The sequence below is a fragment of the Eublepharis macularius genome, chromosome 13 (genome assembly GCF_028583425.1).
Source record: "Eublepharis macularius isolate TG4126 chromosome 13, MPM_Emac_v1.0, whole genome shotgun sequence".
NCBI classification, from domain to species: Eukaryota; Metazoa; Chordata; class Lepidosauria; order Squamata; family Eublepharidae; genus Eublepharis; species Eublepharis macularius.
This window is the reverse complement of record NC_072802.1, coordinates 17650940-17659411: the sequence shown is the minus strand read 5'-3', so window position 1 is coordinate 17659411 and position 8472 is coordinate 17650940. Positions and strand designations below refer to the sequence as shown.

General features: G+C 45.5%; 1 protein-coding gene across 1 annotated transcript in view; it reads left to right on the top strand.

Annotated features, from left to right (window-relative positions):
* The first annotated feature begins 2449 nt into the window (after nucleotides 1-2449).
* The window catches only part of CYSLTR1 (cysteinyl leukotriene receptor 1), a 31188-nt gene continuing 25165 nt past the window's right edge, over nucleotides 2450-8472 (top strand). The window contains exon 1 of the mRNA XM_054996885.1: nucleotides 2450-2786. The gene's annotated coding sequence lies outside the window, so the exon portion shown is untranslated. The remainder of the gene's footprint in view (nucleotides 2787-8472) is intronic.

Genomic DNA, 8472 nt, shown 5'->3' with positions numbered 1-8472 from the left:
GGAGGGAAGGCATGGGGAGCAATGAAGGGAACTGGGAGGCACTCACTCTTCACCAGCCAATGATGTAACTTCCAGTACAAAGTGGAAGCAGTCAGTCCCTATGGGGGCTGATTCTAGGGTTGCCAGCTCCAAGTTGGGAAATTCCTAGAAATCTGGGGGGTTAAACCTGGAGAAACCTGGAGAAAGTGGGGTTTGGGGAGGGAAAGGACCTTGGCATGGCATAATTCCATAGAGCCCACCCCCCAAAGTAGTCATTTTCTCCAGGGGAACTGATCTCTGTGGCCTGGAGACTTGTACTTCCAGGAGATCTCCAGCCACTACCTGGAGGCTGGCAACCCTAGCTAATTCTTTAAAAACTGGCCCCAAAGTTTTGGGTTGATTTTCATAATCAGCCCCGGCGCAACCTGTTGTTTCTGCATTGTGCCAGAAATTATGTAATCAGCCAGTGATGCAGGGGCATGCAGCAATGCATGCGCAAGGACCCGCCACCCCCACTCCCTGACCACCCCTTGGTTTTGCCCAAAGAGCCCAGGAAACCCTGTTAGGAATGTGAGACGAGGCCTGTTGTACAATTGCCAACTCCACGTTACAGAGTTGGGGAAGGGAAGGACCACAAAGGGATATAATACCACAGAGTCCACCATTCGTAGCAGCCATTTTCTCCAGGGGAACTGATCTCCGTAGTCTGGAGATCAGTTGTAATTCTGGGAGACCTCCAGACCCTCCGCCTGGAGGTTGGCAACCCTACCTTTTGGGCACTTTTGGAATTTTGAGAACGGAAACTGCCACAAAATAGTAGCCATCTGGGTGCTCCCCTTTACTATGGAGTCTTCCTACAGTCTATGCAAAGAAAAATTCCCAACGCATAAGGTTAGGGGCTGGGAGGAGCTGTGGCTGAGTGGCAGATCATCTGCTTGGTATACCAAACACCCCAGGTTCAATCCCCAGTATCCCCAGTTAACGGGATCAGATAGCAGGTTGTGAAAAACCTCCTCCTAACAACCTGAAGAGCTGCTGCCAATGAGAGTAGACAATGCGGATCCTGATAGACCGAAAGGTCTGATCCAGTATAAGGCAGCCTCATGTGTTCCTGTGCCGTAGCCTCACCCTGTTGATTGGCTCAAAGAAACACAGCTTCTGTTCATGGAAGCTCTATTTGGCTTGTCCTAGCTAATATCTATTTATGGCTTTCCATGAATTTGTCAAAACCTTTTTTATAAAAATCTGTGGCTGACAACAGATGTCGCAAGAGCCAATTCCATGAAATAATATTGCATTGTCTGAAGAAGTGCTTTTGTGGAGCGGGGGTGGCTCAGATCTTCCCCAGCCAGCTTCCTGGGTGACCTTGAGTTTTTCTAGGACAGAATACTGGGAGTAGATCACGATACAAACAGAATATGGGAAGCTAGTCACCCTGGACTAATTCTAGAAGAGGTATTCTAGGTTAATATCCTTGACATGTGCAACTGTGTGGAATTTGTTTCGCTGTTTTCAGGCTTGCATTATAATGAGATGTGACTTCAAATAACTTTCAGCAAGCGGTAGATACCTCGTTCGATAAAGTCTAATAGCAGAGCAAGGGAAGTGGTTTCTAATACTGAAACTGAGCAGTGGTCAGAGCGTTAAACCTCTTCTTTTTCCCTGGCTCCAAGGCAAATCAAGGCGGCACAAGCCTGCAATTTGTGTTTTATGGATGGATGTTCGAGCTGAAAAGAGTAAAACTTTTTTATTTCTGGGGTGGAGAAAGAAAATTCAGAATTGGCATGCTTAGCCAGAAGTTTGCCTTGGCCTAATTATATACCTTTTTATTCCTTTCTGAGCCCAGTTCCAAGATCTTTGCATGTGTCTCTGAAGGCTCACATAGAATGCATGAAACAGGATAAGCGCAGCTCCAAAATGAAACAAATAACTCTCCCCGCACAGACACCATTTCAGCTCGGGAAAGCAGCGGGGGGCTGGCTGGAGCCCCTTCCCCCTATGCCACAGTTCTAAGATGGATTAGGCCCCTGTGGTGGTCCTTTAAAAATAAGTTCCCCACAGCTACTGTTCAGCTGCTTTCCCAGACCCGGCTCATTATGAAATGTAACGTGTAGTTTGGCTCTTAAGAAGGCGTAGCTGTGATCATTTCTTTTGATTCTAAATTAATGCAATTAAAACAGAAAGAGTAGAGCTGCAACTGAGAGCGGTATGTGCCCATGCTAGGCAAGCAAGCCCCCAAACACCTTGGCATTATGATCAGACAGTGACATAATGTCAAAGAAAGGCTCTGCTGAGCAATCTCCTCTCACTTCATAGTTGTGGAACCGGGCAGTTATTTTCTTGTTACTGCCTTACAAGGGCCAAGCTCCTCCTACCCAAAGCAACTGGGGAGGGGCTTGTGTGGGGTGGTTTTCTTTTTAAATACAGCTGGCTGCTCCAGGCAGCTGGATTCATAGGGAGATAGAATCAAGCCTGGGCTAGCAGCAAATCTTTTCTGCACTTTTATTATCTGCAATCTGCCCCTTAAACCCCACGTTTCTCTCTCTCTTCATCAGCATTTCTCTGCTTCTTTCCTGGACATCTGATAAGAGACGCACATGCTTCCTTCTTCATATGAGGAGGAAATAATCTGTATGGAAAAGAAGTCATTTCAGTCCAAAGAACATTGTTATTCAACAACAGCAAAAAAATAGACTCCATCCTGTGGCCAAAACCTTGGAGGATTTCTGAAGGAAATGTGGAGCATAAGACTGTAATCATCCTCTTCATCTGAAAACAGCAAGAAGGCCCTAACTGCAGCTTGGCAGGTAAGCTTCTCTTGTGTTTAAATTCAAGCAAAGTATATTTATATTAGCATGCTCGGAGTATAGCCTTTTAAAGGCTTTGCGGCTAGGAAATAACCCACAGGGCAATTAGGTCCTCTTGAGACGCTAGTTTGTTCTTGCAACCTCCAATCAGAGCCCATACATTCTTCAACTCAAATGGATTTCTCAACATACAACTTGTAGTAATGCAACTGGCAAACTGCGCAATATCAAGCAGAAATTTTTTGGCAAAAAAAAAATCCACGCTACAGCTTTCTCCAGTTTTGTTACTGATTTCTGTCATCTCTGACTGTTCCGAGAAATACCTGAGCATGTTATCAAATCAAGTATTGGTTCTTTTTCATTCATGAAGATAAACAATTAAGATATCACATATTAGGCTTGTCTTCCTTGCAGGAGAATTTGTTTGACAGGGAATGCTCATGGCCGTATAGCCCTGGCTGTGCGATGCAAAATGTTCAATCATCTCTCCGTTTGCTGTGTCAACCAGCCAACCATTTCTTTCTCGATTGGTTAACAGCCCATGAGAATCCATCGATGTTTCATCAATGAGGAATGGATGGTTAGCAGATGGTTTCTTGATAGCCGAGAATCTTACTATTACTAAATGAGATGCTCATCAGAAACGGTAATAGCCTTTCAGCAGAGACAGAGACGGCAGAAACAGCTTTTTGATAGTTTTTGAAGACACAGAGGGAGAAGCAGAGGGAGAAATGAGCTGTGGGTAGAGCCCTTGGTTTCATAGCATCTCCTTCTGGGGACCTGATATGGGTTAGCAGGTCTGCTGTCTTGCAGGATTGCCTGTTTGCCTCCACTTAGACTGTGCTTGTATATTTTTAAATAAAGCAAATATTATAAAGTCGTCATAAATCTCCAGTGTATTCTCATCTAAAGGAATCTATGACTGGAATTGTTACCCCTCGCATCATTTTTCCTTAACCTTTCCTTTCTTCCTTTCTTGCTATGAATGGGATTTAACAAGTTTGCTACTGTCTGCAATGCTTCTTCCAAATTTCTGTTGACTTCAGTGATTTTTTTTTTAAATCAATGGGGTCTAAGAGTACCTAACATTGGTAACGGCGAGAGTCAGTGCAAGTGTCAGTGTGGATGGAGTGCTGGATTCGGACTGGGGGAATGTGAGCTCAAATCTGAGGGCCAAGCTACAAGTGACGAATGACACTTGAACAGCAAGTGGATTAAGTGGAGGGCAAGTGAACAGGGAGAAATACACTTGCTGTTCAAGTGTCATTCGTCACTTGTAGCTTGGCCCTCATTTTATAGTCTCAACAGAACCTAGCCAGGAGAGGGGAGGAGGATTTTTTTTAGGAGGATGAAGGCATGCAAAGGTGATAAACTTTATTCTTAATTTGGAAGATCAGATTTGTGCGGTACAAAAAAACACGTACAGATTTGTGGCATTTTAAAAAATCTGACTTTTTATCGGTCACATTTTTATCTCAGAGCCAAGCTACAGGTGACGAATGACACTTGCCTGGCAAGTGAACAGACTTGAACGGCAAGTGGATTGAGTGGAGAGCAAGTGGAGGGCAAGTGAACAGGGAGGAATACTCTTGCCGTTCAAGTGTCATTCGTCACTTGTAGTTTGGCCCTCACGTGCATTCCTCCCTGTTCACTTGCCCTCCACTTGCTCTCTGGAGGAATACATGTGAGGGCCAAGCTACACATGATGAATGACACTTGAATGGCAAGTGTATTTCTCCCTGTTCACTTGCCCTCCACTCAATCCACTTGCCGTTCAAGTGTCATTTGTCATGTGTAGCTTGGCCCTTAGTCTGTTCACTTGCCAGGCAAGTGTAATTCACCACTTGTAGCTTGGCTCTCACTTTTCCCCTAATGAGCTCAGGGTGGCATACATGATTCTCCATTACATTGTCCTCACAAGCAGTCTTTGAGGTAGATTAGGCTGAGAAAGTGTCACTGGCCCAATATTACTCACTTACAGCTGTGGAGGGATTTCACTGCCTCTCCCTGTTCCTACTGCATGCCACCTGCGTCAAGTGGCAAGAAGCTCCAGAGGTGATATGGCAGTATTTGGTTTCCTTTAGATGAGATACCCTGGGAGTGATGGCAGGTGTTTTTGCAATATGTATTTGAAAGAAGAAGATCAGTGATAGCAGAAAAACACTCAGGACAGGACAGCAGATTCATTATTACCCCACATCAGAGAGAGAGAGAATGCCATTTTTCCTGACTATGGGCCAAGCTACAAGTGACGAATGACACTTGAACGGCAAGTGAACAGACTCGCGTGTATTCCTCCCTGTTCACTTGCGCTCCACTCGATCACTACATGACATGTGCCGTTCAAGTGTCATTTGTCACTTGTAGCTTGGCCCTATGACTTAAACAAGATCATCTCCCAACAATTAGTTTTTGAGAAACATCTACAGTATTCAATGTATTAACATTTGTTTTCTTATAGAGAACAGTGACAGATCCACACATAGCAATCACTCAATACAGTCACTTATTTAAACTTTTATACAGATTTCTATAATTTCCCCCCTAATTTCATCAATAGACTGAAGGCTGGCCTGCCACCAACCCACATCACACCTCCCAAGAAGCATTTAGTCAAAGAAGAGGGACAACATAGCATCGCTGTGTGTTTTCCCCACCCCTTGCTCAACCTCTCTGGCTTCCACCTGTAAAGGGAAGACAATCTACTGAGTGCAATGGTGTGATATTGTGTGTCTTCTTTCATTGAACATTACTTGGGAGTTGCAGGAGGAGAGGTTGGTTGGTGGCAGCCACACATTTATGGCCCTACATCCAATTAGAAAAATACAGTCAATTAACAGAAAAATTTCTTTACAGATTCTCAAAAGAACATGGCCTGGTAGGGTTAGGATTGCAACACAGACTCATTGGGCACCATGGAGCTTGAAGCCACGGTGGTAGGAGCTGCACAGCCACAGTTCTATTTTTGTCCCACTTGGCGCAGCCATAGGAATCAGTATATCTAATTCTCAAGGTAGCCAAATACTCAAATCTAGAGACTGAATCTATGAACAGATGAGACGGAACTTTCTTCAAACCTGAAGAAAGCCTCAGATTTCAAAAAAAATCTGAAATCTGAAAAAAAGAACACATGGGGGGATTTTTAAAAACCCATGCCTGTACTTCTAAGAAACAAATGTCCCCTCAGTATCCTTTGGGGAGGTTGATAGGAAACCTACAATCGTAATTTCAGCTAGGGCGGCCAGTCTGCTGGTGAAGGTGGGGTATCCCCCATTCCAAGCCTCTGCCCCCCTCCCCCACTGCTCACCTGGCCAGCAAGGGGGAAAGGCCCCAGGGAACTGGCCCTGGAGGCAAAAAACCTCCCAGGCCAGCTCCCCATGGGCACAACAACATCACTTCCAGAAGTTACATCATCGTGCCTGGTGGTGGGCACGCTCCAGAATTGGCCCATGTGAAAGGTGGGAGCATTCCTGCTGCCGAGCATGATGACATCACTTCCTGAAGTGACATCATTGCACCTGTTGGGGGTGTGCGCATGCTTTGTGTATGTGTGACGAGACCAACAAGGTAAGTGCCAGCTCCCCTACACACACATACCAGGAGGCAACCCTTTTTCCAGCCTTCAAGCCTTTGTTTCTGTCGGTAAAGGCAGGAGAGGGAGCCCTTTCCAGGGCTATTTTGGTCTTTGAGGAAGGACTCATCAGGGCTAAGCCCGGCAGCAACCACCAGGCAAGTGATACCATGTGACTTGCATGACTCACCCAGGCCCAGCTACTTGCTACTATTCCAACAGCAGCAACCCCCCAAAAGCTAGTGCTGTTTTGAGGTTAGAGTTTAGAATACAGGAGCCAAGCTACAAGTGACAAATGACACTTGACCAGCAAGTGAACAGACTCACGTGTATTCCTCCCTGTTCGCTTGATCAAGTGGAGAGCAAGTGAATGGCAAGTGAACAGGGAGGAATACACGACATGAGTCTGTTCACTTGCCAGGCAAGTGTCATTCGTCACTTGTAGTTTGGCTCTTCACGTGTATTCCTCCCTGTTCACTTGATCAAGTGGAGACCAAACTACAAGTGACGAATGACACTTGAACGGCAAGTGGATTGAGTGGAGCGCAAGTGAACAGGGAGAAATACACTTGCCGTTCAAGTGTCATTTGTCACTTGTAGCTTGGCCCTGTGTCTGTTCACTTGCCAGGCAAGTGTAATTCATCACTTGTAGTTTGGCTCTTCACGTGTATTCCTCCCTGTTCACTTGCGCTCCACATAATCACGTAATGATCAGCGCAAGTGAACAGGGAGGAATACACGTGAGTCTGTTCACTTGCCATTCAAGTGTCATTCGTCACTTGTAGCTTGGCCCTAGGATCTGGGAGACCCAATCCCCATTCTGTGGTGGAAACTCACTGGGTGACTTTGAGCCAGTCACACTCCCTAAGCCTAACCTACCTCACAGGGTTGTTGTGTGGATAATATGAAATTAAGGAGAATGATGTAACTTGCTTTGGGTCCCTGTTGTAGGGAAAAGCTGTTTATAAATGAAATAAATAATAAATATAGATGAAGATGGGGGCAGGTAAAAGATAAGTTGCAAATGGGTTTGAAAGAAAGAAAGTTGAAGGGAAAGGTTGGCAGGAGGAAGGAAATAATGTGAGGTGGGTGATACAGGGTAAAACAAAGTCTCCCCCCACAAGTCCATGAAAGTTTCCTACTGCCATAGTTTTCCCAAGTAGAAGCTGCCAGGGAGGGAAGAAGGGGAAGCTGAAGACAGGGGAAGCAGATAAAGGTAGATGGGCTGGTGGATGGGAAAGAGAGAAGGAAGCAGGAAAATTGGAGAAGGTATGAGTGCTTTCAGGAAAGGGAAAGAGGAAATCATAGGGGAGGGGGAATGAGATGCCCTCCACAAATCCATGCAGGTCTCCCAGTTCTAATCTTTTCTTCTAACAGTGAACTCAGGGCCAAGCTACAAGTGACGAATGACACTTGAACGTCAAGTGGATTGAGTGGAAGGCAAGTGAACAGGGAGAAATTCACTTGCTGTTCAAGTGTCATTCATCATTTGTAGCTTGGCCCTGAGTCACTGGTCTTGATCCTCCTAGTAAGGTAACAAAATGGGATCACCCACAAAGAAGGTCAAGGGTTCTGCATATTCTATGGACTCTGTACAGAAAAACACTCACTTGCAAATGTTTAAAGAGAGAAAAATAGTGGACTGGTGATGACTGGGCATGTTTAATGCCCTCTGCAAACCACAGAAAGTAGAGAGTAGAGACCACCTGAGTGTGAATTTAAGAAATAAGAAGAAAATAGTTGGAAAACAAAATGGACTTTTTCCATTACCGAAAGGTTAGAGTATTCTACCGAAAGGTGTTAGGCTTTATCGCACCCATTTCTTGACCCCCATTTCTGTCCCTCCCCAAGTCCAGGCCACCATAGTAAGAACCATTTGAAGCGAAAGAGAGTCCCAAAGGAAGTCTGTTCACTTGCCATTCAAGTGTCATTCGTCACTTCTAGCTTGGCCCATAGTTGCAGGGGTCCCAGGAGAGCCTACTACTGAGGGAAATCTCCCATTTCCTGTTGGGAGACACACCCGGGCAGGGAAGCCTTAGAAGCAGGGCTCATTTTGAGGGGGAACGCACAGGAACGCAGTTCAGGCAGTTCCCCAAAGAGGTCACGTCAGGTGGC